Source organism: Fukomys damarensis, unplaced genomic scaffold (genome assembly GCF_012274545.1).
Source record: "Fukomys damarensis isolate Sample0158 unplaced genomic scaffold, DMR_v1.0_HiC HiC_scaffold_73856, whole genome shotgun sequence".
NCBI classification, from domain to species: domain Eukaryota; kingdom Metazoa; phylum Chordata; class Mammalia; order Rodentia; family Bathyergidae; genus Fukomys; species Fukomys damarensis.
This window is the reverse complement of record NW_022974768.1, coordinates 7195-19061: the sequence shown is the minus strand read 5'-3', so window position 1 is coordinate 19061 and position 11867 is coordinate 7195. Positions and strand designations below refer to the sequence as shown.

At 41.9% G+C, this 11867-nt stretch overlaps 1 long non-coding RNA gene across 1 annotated transcript; it reads left to right on the top strand.

Moving 5' to 3' along the window:
* Positions 1–6388: 6388 nt before the first annotated feature.
* LOC104875937 lies at positions 6389–11333 on the top strand. The gene is made up of 3 exons (XR_784204.2): positions 6389–6562; positions 7491–7562; positions 11082–11333. It is a non-coding gene; the product is annotated as an uncharacterized LOC104875937 (long non-coding RNA).
* The last annotated feature ends 534 nt before the right edge of the window (positions 11334–11867 follow it).

Here is an 11867-nt window from a genome sequence, read left to right as displayed (position 1 = left end):
GGGCTGGGGGGACAGGCAGGGAGTTGGGTTGCTCTGGATGGTCGTGGGTGGCTGACAGCTTCTGCAACCCTGCTCCCCTCGGGCTTTCACCCTGCGGCATAAGCAGCCTGTGCAGGGGACAGGCTCTCCCAGCCTCCTCCAGGGGACATGAGCTGAGGGTGCAGGGCCTGTCAGGCAACATGATGTTTCCTGTATAGCCTCATGCACAGGCCCCTGGAGGGCCTGGGTCTGCAGTAAAAGGTATGTTGCCATCTCATGAGCGTAGTTCTTTTTTCGTAGATTGTCCATTACTATGAGGGGGTCAAACCCCATCCCAGCCATTCGACTGAGGATTGCCCTCTTTATGTTCACAGGGAGCGGCTCCGGAGGACTGGGAGGCCGGACACCTCGAATCCATCGGTGCTTCAGGATCTTTCGTATTGTTGGCCGCTTCGTGGGGTCCCAGGTTAGGATTTTGCCAATTAGTTTTTTGGCATTGTTAGAGATGAATTTGGGGTAAGAGACTGTCCCATGCATGATATTTTCCATTATCTGGGATTTACATCCAGCAAAGAGATAATCCCCAGTAAGCATCTCATATAAAGTCACTCCCAGGGCCCAGATGTCTAGGGGAGGGCCTTTTTACCGCTGGTGCCAGAATGTTTCCGGGGCACAATATGCCATTGTCCCCCCAACTGCAGTCACCTCCTGCCTGGGGCGGAACCGGATCCCCACCCTGAAGTCACAGACCTTGGCCCGACCTTGGGTGTCGATCAAAACATTTTCGGGCTTGAGGTCCCCGTGTACAATGCCACGATCGTGGCAGTAACCCACTGCTGCCAACAGGTCTCGGAAAATCATCTGGGCGTTCTTCTCCTGCAGCCTGTTCTTATGGCTTCTGCATATCTCTTTTCGCAGGTTGACTCCCATTACATATTCTAAGACCAGGTGTACTTTGTCTTGACCTTCTATTACTTCCAGCAATTGTGTGATATTGGGATGTTGAAGGTCCTTCAGTATGCCAACCTCCATCTTAATGTAGGACTCTTCCTTGCCTGCCCTTTTTAACTCCTTTAGAGCTACCTGGATTCCTGTTCCTTGGTGTCATGACAGGAACACCTTCCCAAAGCCACCTTGGGCCAGGAGGCCCAGCACATCATATCTACCCTGCATCCTATATTTCTGCAAGCTGGTCGTCAGGCCCAGACAGGATGTTTCATCGCTGGCTCGACAGGAACACTGCTTTGCACAGGGTAACAACATTGTGCACTCTCCGTAGTACCAAATCAACAACAGTCTCCACCAACTCCCTCTCAAGTCTCCTTCCACCCACAACAGACCCCCCTGAGGCATGGCCTTATATTGCTAACTGCCGTGACCTCACACAGGCTGCTGTGATGTCGCAGATTCAACTGGGCCAATGCAGAGCTGGCCACACCCACCAGGGCCACCTCACTCATGACCATTAGGATCTTCTGTTTGTAACAGAAAAGGTTACAAAATTTCTTGCTTGTGTGGGTTATGGAGATTGATGCACAAGTGTTGAGAAGTGAAAATCAATCCTCAGGATGCTCCCAAATCCCTTTCCTTTCTGTTATACCTTCTGTTTTAGAGCTCTCATGGTTTCTACACTCAACATATCCAATTCCTTTTCCTTTAAGTTCTTGCTGGTTTCAAAGTGATGCTACAACTTCATTGACATTAGAGTACTGTAGTGCTCTGTTTAGGAAACATGTCGTGGCACCTTAATGCCCGTGAAGCTGACAGGAGATACCTATCATAATCATTTCCCCCCAAAGACGATTGATAGAAAAGAGCTATACAATCACATGGGCCCTGGCCTAGCCTCCATTTTCTTTTCCCACAAAATGTTTTGTTTTGGAAATGTAACATTGTGCTGGTGGGCTCCTACCCAATGTGTCAAAATGGTTTGTGGCTGTTTGAACTTTGTGACCTTTCAGGGATGTTCTGTTAAGCTCTGTCCACTCACAAGAAGGTTCTGTTAAGCTTCTCCCCCAGCCCCAGGAATGTTCTCTAACTCGGCCCCTCTGCTTCTGGAAAGTTCTTGAACTTCAACCCCACCACAGCCCCGCTTAATTGAGTATGCTTTCTTACCCTGCAGGTCCCTATATAGGGAGGCTCTCATTTCTAATAGAGTGCTCAGAATCCTCTGAGCCCACTGGGTCTTGCCAGTGAATCAAGGCTTTTTCCCACCTCTTCCATTTACTAGCAGGTTCCCAAATCTTCAAATTATGAGAGCTCTGTTCCAGAGCTGCCACACTGAACTGTAAGGCTCAGCAGTGCCTCACAGCTGGGGCACTTGGCTGCGACAGTGAGTTGTAAAATTCAGCTATGCCACTGATGTGTGAGCAATTCATTTGTTTAATTACAATGCAGTGTCTCATTTCTGCAAAATCCTTGGATGCCTGGGGTGTGGATATCACGTGAACAGTGCTAGATTTGATGCCATTTGCCTTGGGACGCTTATAGAGAGCAAACCGACTTTTCCTCCATCCTCTGTCTCCATTAGGTAAAGCGCCATTGTACCCCAGCACCACCAGCTCCCCATACTTCACCGGCTCTTTGCCGGGGCACAGGGCTTTTCCAGGCCAGGGGAGAACATGGAGCCCCTCTCAGCCTCTGCCTCTGCCTCTGCGCTCCCCGCCGAGCCCACGCCGCCGCTATGGGGGCAGCACACCGGGCACTGGCACTGTGGCCAGGGGCGTGCTGTGGCTGTGCACCAAGTGACCGGATTCTAAGGGACAGAATTATTGAAAAATGATACAAATGGCTTAGTCATGGGTGAGGAAATAAATGTATTTAATACTCTCAATATTATACCAACTTTTAGTGTTGTGTTATGCACCATATGCAAAATAATTATCTCAAGAAGATGAGGGTAGAAGATAAGACTTTTTACGCCTGGATTAAATTAGGAACCTGGAAAATCTTCAAATTTCTCAACAGAAACCTAAGACTATGATGTGCATTTGACCTGCTGTAAACAGCTGGAGGGTATACATGCTGTGTTTCTGCATGAGGCACACATCCACTGTCATTTTTTGATGAAGAGCTGCAGTTTGGAAAAGAAAATCCAATCATTTTCAAACATGGCCTGTTGTATGAAACATAAACATACTTTGTGAGTCAAGGAAAAAAATGGAGTTGTGTGATACGTTTGTGTAATGGTAAAATGGACGGTATCGTTTTGTTCAAAGATTTACTAACAATACGAAAATGTCACTCATATGAAAATATCATTAAAACATTTATAGCTGCAGTTTAAGCATGTTCATGGCTTTTGACTACTACTCTTGTAACCCCTTGCAAATAAATTTCACAAGTTATTTAAATATCACAGAAGAACAAAAGGTACTTCAACATCTACACAGCTCCAATAACATGGCTGATGTCTCTTCCTTTAAACTTTTCATCCCTGTAAATGTTTGTGGTATGGTCTGGATCTAAAGGTTCCCCCAAGGCCTGCTGATGGACCCCGAAAGAGATCAGATCATGAGGGAGCTCCTCGTTGAAGGGAGCAAAACATAGGGACCTGAACTTGGGGACCGCATCCTGTTCCTGGCCCTTCCTCTCCAGCCCTCTCCCGCTCTCTCAGCTTCCTGTCCAGCAGGCCCTTCTGCCATGTTGTTCTGCCTTGTGGTATCCCTAAAACAATGGAACCAGCTGACCGTGGCATGGAACTTCTGACACTGTGAGCCAAAGTAAGTCTCCCTGAAGTTATTGGTCTCAGGTATTTTATAACAATGCTGCAAAACTGACATGGTTTGCCTCAGTGGCTTTGCTGGGCAAAGGGAATGGAAATCAGAGACCTGGGCTTACATGGGGTGAAGAATCACGCCTAGGGCTCCTCCCCACAATCACCGGAGCTACCAGTGGCCATGCCTCTGGAGGAAGCCGAACAGTAACCAACCTGCGCTCAGATGTGCAGTCCAGGTTCATGTCACCTGGGTCATCTAGAGAAATTACATGAGCAGGGTCACGCACTCAGGCAGCTATTACATATTAAGGCAAAAAGCATCATTAGAAGTAAAAAATGTAACTTGATGAAAATATTTAATATTTACTTCATTAGCAATATACAGCAACTTTAAATTTGTATGCTTCTAGTAATTTAGCCTGAGCAGAATAAAGAAAAAAACAAATGGATAGCAACAAAATGAGAGTTTCAGAAAGAATGGACAAGAAGGTGTAGGTTGACAGATGTATATACCTGATAAACAGACTTGACCTAAGTATGTAGCTATCATTAATCTCTATCTGTAAGAGCAGAACTTCAGTAGAATCTGTATCTTGTTTGAGAATTCATGATGCATTTATAAAGGTTAAACATCACTGACCATAAAACTAATCTATTTCAATGAATTGGCGTCATATAGAGTGGGTTCTCAGATGGTAATCTCTATTGAGTAAGCTAGACATAGATAACAAAAAAGAAAACTGGAATGCTATAATGTTGGCAAATGAAGAAGTGAGCTTCTGGGCCGCAGGAGTATTTCAGGGGCAGAACACTTTCATGTCATGCACAGGGCTCCCATTCTATCCCCAGCACAGTAAGAAAAAATGCTTCCAATAAAGATTCGAAGAAGGAATCAAATGTGAAAGTATTCTGAATGGAATAATCATTTAAAACTCTCAAAATTAGATAGATAAAGCAAGAAAATTTAATACTTATATTAGAAAAATGTAGAGCTAAAAGTAAATGAACAAAGCATCTCTGGAAATTAGAAAAAGAGTAGCTAAATTCAAAACAAGACAAAGGAGAGCAAAATAGCAAATATCAGTAAGATAGAGACAGGCAAATAAGACAGAAAAAATAGTACCTCGGGGCTCCTAGGTTGGTAAGAAAGAAAAGGGATCCATGCAGAAAGTGCTTAGCACAAGACCAGGCACGCAGGAGGTGATGAAAGATAGCTGCTATAATTATATTAGTGATAAAATGGTACTTTTAAAACCCTGAACCAGTTTTGTTCAACCAGGTGTTCAGAAGTGGACAGGTAGGAAAGACCAAGGTAGCCTGCATCTGTGGAAATAATTTGAGCCCACACGAATAGTAGGAAGTAGTCACAGCTTGGAAGCTAATCTGTGGTCCTGCCATGTAGCACATTTGAACTAAATCTTCATATGATAAAATACTTTTCACTGATCACAGTTAAAAAGCATTCACGTTGAATGTGTACTAGAACGCATCAGCAAAAAAATAAAGTGGTTTAATTTCCCCTGGATTCATATATATGGTAATAAATGTCCTTTTGAAGTATTTGGGCTTTTATATGATTGGAGTATGTTATATCCACATATAAAAATATCACCATGCAATCCATGAATCGGTTTAATATGCATTAATTAAAATAACAAATAAAATCCTTGGTCCTTAAAGTTATATAATATCATATACAAATTTATTTTCTATTACACACTTATATATAAAATTGCTTCAGGTGCTGGGGACTTAGCTCAGTGGTTCCGCCTCCTGCTTTGCAAATGCAAGGACCAGAGTTCGATCCCCGGTACCAAAAAATAAATACATCAATAAGATTACTTTGAAAACATTTTGAAGTCTCACCTCTACATTTACATCTTACATACTTGCAATGCATAAGCCTCAAATCCAGCTTCCCCCTACGTGGTCATCCAGCACAGCAGCTGCACTGTGAGAAGCTGGTCCCTTCCTGCTGGTCTGCAGGCCACCGCTGCTAGAAACCCAGTTTCTTTGTGTTCAGGTTAATCTAGTAGACTTTCTATTTGTGTCCATTGATTGGTTTATCTATCCCTGTATCAACACTGCTTCAGCTTCTGTATTAAAATATATTGGTTACATAAGATTTCCTGCAAGAGGGCTTGCAACATTTAAATCTTTTAAAGCAACAGTACATTGGAGTGTGTGTATGGTACTGGGGATTGAACCCGGGACCTGTGCACTGAGCTCTGTCCCCAGCCCTTTATTTTATTTATTTATTTTTAAAATTCTGAGACAGGATCTCAGGAAGTCAAGAAGGTGCTCAAGCTAGGCTTGAACTTGCAAGCCCACCTTGACCAGAGTGCTGGGATTATAGCCTACAACATCACGTTCAGCAATTAATAAGAGTTTAAATTGCAAAACGTTGTGGGGGGCCCGGCCATGGCCCTCCTGGCATTTGACATTTGAAAGGAAACTTCTTCCTCTACACTTAAGGCATTGATACAATCTATGTAACATTTGTTACTTTTCAAGGTCTCTGCTTGTTAAACTTGTTTTTTGACCCTGCAATGGGAGAAACTCTAAGAGATAGCCACAGATCTGATGTTCTTTGTAAAGAGTTAGAAAATCTTTGCATAAGATACAAATAGTTGCTTGGTGCTTCCTGCTGAGGTGCCTTTAAAAGGAGCCTTTTTGGTGAAATAAATCAGACTTCTCCTGGTCACTCAAGCTTGAGTGTTCTTTCCTTTCTCAATCCTCACTCCCCAACTCAGTCATGTTCCTGTTGTGAGGGCTGGGCTGCCACAAGTGGCGCCCAAACAGGACCTGAGTATCAAGGGATCTACTGAAGGACACTGCAGAGAAGAAGGAGCGGCAAGTTTTCTTGTAAATATTAAAGATGGGAGCCGGCAATAGTTGCATGCTTTTTGTACACATGCTTAAAGATTTATTGCGTATCGGTGGTGCTAGAGTAGGGCACCAGCAATTGTGTAATTTTTTAGAATTTGTAGAAATAGTTTGTCCTTGGTTTCCTGAGGAGGGCACAGTTAATCTAAAAACTTGGAGTAAGGTAGGAAAATGATTACAAGATTATTATACTGCACACGGACCTAGCTAGGTACCGGTGGATGCTTTTAGCTTATGGACTCTCTTCTGAGATAGTTTAGATCCCAGAAAAAAAAAAAAAAAAGGAGGAGGAGGAGAGAGAGAGAGCCCTCTTTAATTTTTCTAGTTTCAGGGCTCCTCAAAAATTAAAAACCTGTTAGGATCAATTCTCGACCTCTTTTGTCCCCTGTTCAACAAGGGTTACAACAAGCTTTAAATATTGGGAAAGATTTATCGAGATTTTCCCTTGTCTGCCCAGTCTTCGATGCTCGAGATGCTCAGGAAAACCCCGTTCGTCAACATGCTGCAAGTCTTTTTAAACAATTAAAAATTGAAAATGGCTTGCGCCCAGTATGGACCAACAGCCCCTTTTACTTTAGCAATGCCTGATTCTCTGGCAACTGATGCTTTACTTCCTTTTGATTGAAAGCAAATAGCTAAAGCTTGTGTGTGGGGGGGAGCTATTTCCTTTTGTAGAAGTCTGAATTTGGAAAACAATGTCAAGAAACAGCAAAATTAAATAGGACACAGAGAGGGTTCAATGCTAATTATGAGATACTTGCTAGAGATCGATGCTACCCCTAAAAGATCCCTAAACTTTACAAACTGATCGGTGAGTCCTTGTTCTTTGTTTACTTCTATGTCTTTCTCTTCCTCTTAATGTCTGATAATTGTTAATTCATAATTTGTGATCCGGATCATTTTGGAGGCCGGGCGGTCCTGGCAGACGTGCTAATGGACTCCATGCCACAGCGGCTGAGAGACCTCCCTTGCCCCTCTGGTAAGAACTCTGTCTCTCTGTTTACTGGGAAGGAGGTTGATTTTTTCCCCTCCTCAGGACCCTCTGGTTTTGGCAGAGTTCTTCTGATTTCGGAAGAGGAGATGAAGGAGATTCTCAGACAAGAATCTCTGGTTCTTTCAGTTTGTTTGTCTTACATTCTGCTTGGCCTCTTTTGCTCTCTTGTTCGTCTGTTCACTTATCTTGAATTTTCTGACTGAAAGAAAAGAAGAAGAAGCTCATCTACCCCCGTCACCTGGATTTTTAGATCATTTCCAGGAGGTCCGCCAGACTGCAGCTGACCTTGGACGCCACATAATTAAGAAAGAGATTTCAAAACAACCCAGCCTAGGAGTTGCTCAAACTTCTGCTCTGTGACAGCAAGCTGCTAGTGAAAACTATTTAGTTTTGGTAACACTTCTTGTGCATGGCAAATTCTTAAGCTGCGATTATAGGGTTAACTTGCTCCTTTCTAAAAACTCAAGGTTAATGCTGTTGCATTGGCAGCCAGTCAAATTTTAAGATGTAACAATCTAAAAGATAGAAGGTTAATAGTAAATGAGATAGAAAAATATTAGGAAAGCTATAAGTAAGAGTTACACTTTTGACATGAAAGGTTTTTATATGTTCGTGTTATAAAAAACAGGTAAAGAAAGATGTACAAGATCAAAAGGCCTAAGTATTTAGAGAAGGTGTATAAAAATTATTTAATAAGAAAATATGTTTGCTTTTTGGTTTCAAGTCTGTTATAAAAGGTTTACATTTACAGTCAGGAAGCGCTTTTCATTCCTTTAACCCTAATTCTACAAGAGATCTCTGTTAATTTTGACCTGCAAAAGTTTTGACTAGTTGTAACTAAAAGATTTTATAATTCAATTGGCCAAAACCATCTGAGTGCACTCTAGATTAGATTGTCTTCTATGTTTGTCTGTCTAAATGTTGAAAAGTGTTCGATTATGTTTTTGATCAAAATGACGTCAAATACAAGTAGACTGTTGATTTCTACACCCTCCTTTCATAGGTTAAATAAAAACTTTAAAGATAATTAAATGTAAAATTATGTTTGGGTACACTCCTGTTGGTAAATAAAGAAGCAGCTGCTCAGAAAATTTATTCTGATCTTTGTTCCCTAATGGGAGCCCAGATAATTTTCATAGCCTTATAAAAAGATATGCCTTGTTAAATATGTTGTTAAAAATGTTTACATTGGTTATCATCAAAAGGCTGAATTCTAAATATGTTATTGTAACATGTTTATGATGGTTATCTTCAAAATATAATATTTTCTATTAAAAAAATAAATAATAAATAATAATTTTAAAAAGGGAAGATCCTGTTGATACAAAGCTACATTACAGGACATAACATTTCATATAATTATAGTAATTATTTTTGCTTCTTTTCTGGTATACAAAAAATGTATTCCATGTTGTTTGACCATGCAGGTTTTCCAATGTATTGTTTATGACAATAAACTTTTGATCCAGGTATTCTCCCGTTCCCCACTATTAAAGGTGCAACTACAAAAAATAAAAAAGGGGGAATTGTACCCCTCTTCACCCAGAAATTTAAATCATGCTACCTATATTTTAAATTTTTTTACAAATTGATAAGCATGGCCATTCAGAAGCAGAAAGATTCTGGCATCCTCAGGGTTCTCCTTATGCTTTGGGACATGATGGAGCCTGATGGCTGCCGGAGAGATTGGTTCATCATGTGAATCATCTTAATAACCCTACAAATGTTTCCCGGAAGTAATTCTATCCAGCGATATTGGGCTTATATGTTTGATATTTAATGACACATCTCGAAAGTTTTTGGACTGGTCACGTGGAAATTCCACAGACTTAAGCTTATCTGCAGGACATTGGTGGACAGATTCATGTTTTCCTCAAACCAACATTTGGAAACTTGCTGCTGCATTAGGAGAAATATGTGTATGGTCAGATGTCAAAGTTACTAGCCCTAGTTTCGATAAAAATATCATTAAAGGCATGAGGGCCTTTAATATGTGAAATACCATAAATACTGTGTTATCTCAAGGCAAAGAACAAAAGAAAAAGATAATGTCTTGAGTTAATGCTCCATATATGTTATTGGTAAGAAATATAGAGATTGTTTATGAAACCGATAATGAATATAACAACAGCTGTTTTAATTGTAAGTTGACCAATTACATATTCTCAGAAATGATGACTTCCTTTCATTCTGTGATGGTTTTGAAACAACCTCCCTTTGTAATGATGCCTGTAAAAATTAATGAGTCCTGGTATGAGGATCAAGAGTTACAAATGTTGATAGAGGTAGAGAAAGCTATATGTCAACCTCCACAACCTACAGTCTAACCCCTGCAGAGGCTGGTAGTCAAAGACAGGTAAGAGAAGTGTAGAGAAATATCCAACCTGAGACAAAGCATGAGTATTAAACTTCTCATGGCTTGATGACGGGTAAGGGATTTCTCTAGACATTTCTCACCTAAGACAGGCACAGTCTTTCTGATGAGCTGGGAAAGTCCCTGCTCTAAATATAATAAAAAGGGAATTGTGGGCACCGGCCATGGCCCTCTGGCGTTTGACATTTGAAAGGAAACTTCTTCCTCTACAATTAAGGCATTGATACAATCTATGTAACATTTGTTACTTTTCAAGGACTCTGCTTGTTAAACTTGTTTTTTGACCCTGCAATGGGAGAAACTCAAAGAGATAACCACAGATCTGATGCTCTTTGTAAAGAGTTAGAAAATCCAGTCTTTGCATAAGATACAAATAGTTGCTTGGTGCTTTCTGCTGAGGTGCCTTTAAAAGGAAGGAGCTGTTTCTGTGAAATAAATCAAACTTCTCTTGGTCTCCACTCAGGCTTGAGTGTTCTTTCCTTTCTCAATCCTCACTCCCCAACTCAGTCATGTTCGTGTTGTGACAGCTGGCCCGCCCCAAAATGTAACCCAAACAATACCTCCAGGACCATCCTGTGGTCCTGAGACTCTACAGCTAATTTGCTGTGTGATCTCAGTGTCGAGCACATACTTCTCAGAGGCGAGAGCTCTGATCATCAATGTCCAGCACCTCACACAGAGATGATGATGAATGGATGTGGATTTTCTGGCATGCTTGTTAGAAATCACTTTTATTACTCAGCTCAGGGCACCCAGGAAGTGCTTCACTGAAAGCAGCATTCTTTCGTCTCGGCGTCTCATTTCTGCTTGGGGGGACTCACTCTTGAGTGTGTGCTGCGTACGCACGTGGGTGTATGTGTCTGCATGAACAGGTGTGTGCTGGAGGGCTGGGGAGGGGGACTCAAAATTGTTTTCCTGTTCAACTTTTTCTGAAAGCTGCCCACAGACCTCTGCATTTGTGCTTAGAGACCAGTGGCCAGCAGGGAACAGGGCTCTGCCTATGGCGGGAAGACCTGCTCCCGAGGAGTGGGGGGAGAGGAAATGAGAGGTAGTAGGATTGGGCCTTGAGAAGTGTTCAGGACACCCTTCAAACTTTTATGGCAAGCTGGCATCTCATTTTGAATTTATAGGAAGCTGATTGTGCAGGAGTCAACTGGGGAAACAACAGCAGGAAATTATGCATTCGATGGGAACTGGGCTTCAGAGAGGACACATGGGCCTCAGCACCATTCCCAACATGAGCCCTGAACACAGCACGAAGACTTCAAGGCAAGACCCAGGAACACTCTCTGCCAAGGTTCACGGAGGGAGGGAAGCAGATTCAGACAGACACCACTAGTACAGGCACTCAAGGCCTGGGGAAAGCCTTAAACCCACTGAGATGGGAACAAAGTATTTAAAAGTATTTCTGCGAGTACCCTCAGTCTGAGTCAAACAAATTTGTTTTGGAATCAACAGCTGTTTTTGAAAACGTGTATTACTGGCTGTGGCTATTTGTGAACTTTTGAAGTTTCTGTAACGTCTTTTGAAAATAAAAAAATTTAAGTTAGTAACAACTTTATTCAGAAAACAATGATATGACACGGTAAATCTCTAAACATTTCCCCAACCCAAAAGGAATCAGGTGCCATCAGGGCTTCCTGCTCAAGGAAAAGAAATGAACATTGATAATATCGAACACTTTAAAGTACTGTCCCAGGCACAGGCAGTGACATACAGGCTGGCCTGTTAACTTCAAAATCCCAGGAGTAAGGCAGTGCTATCTTTCCTGTTTGACTGACAATAAAACTGAGCCTTAGATGCACTGAGCAACTTTTTTCTAAGGTTGTATCTCTAGGAAGGGCTAGGGGTGGAACTGAAAGTTTGACTCTAAACCCACACATTAAAAACAAAATCAAATTCAGAATAAGGAGCGT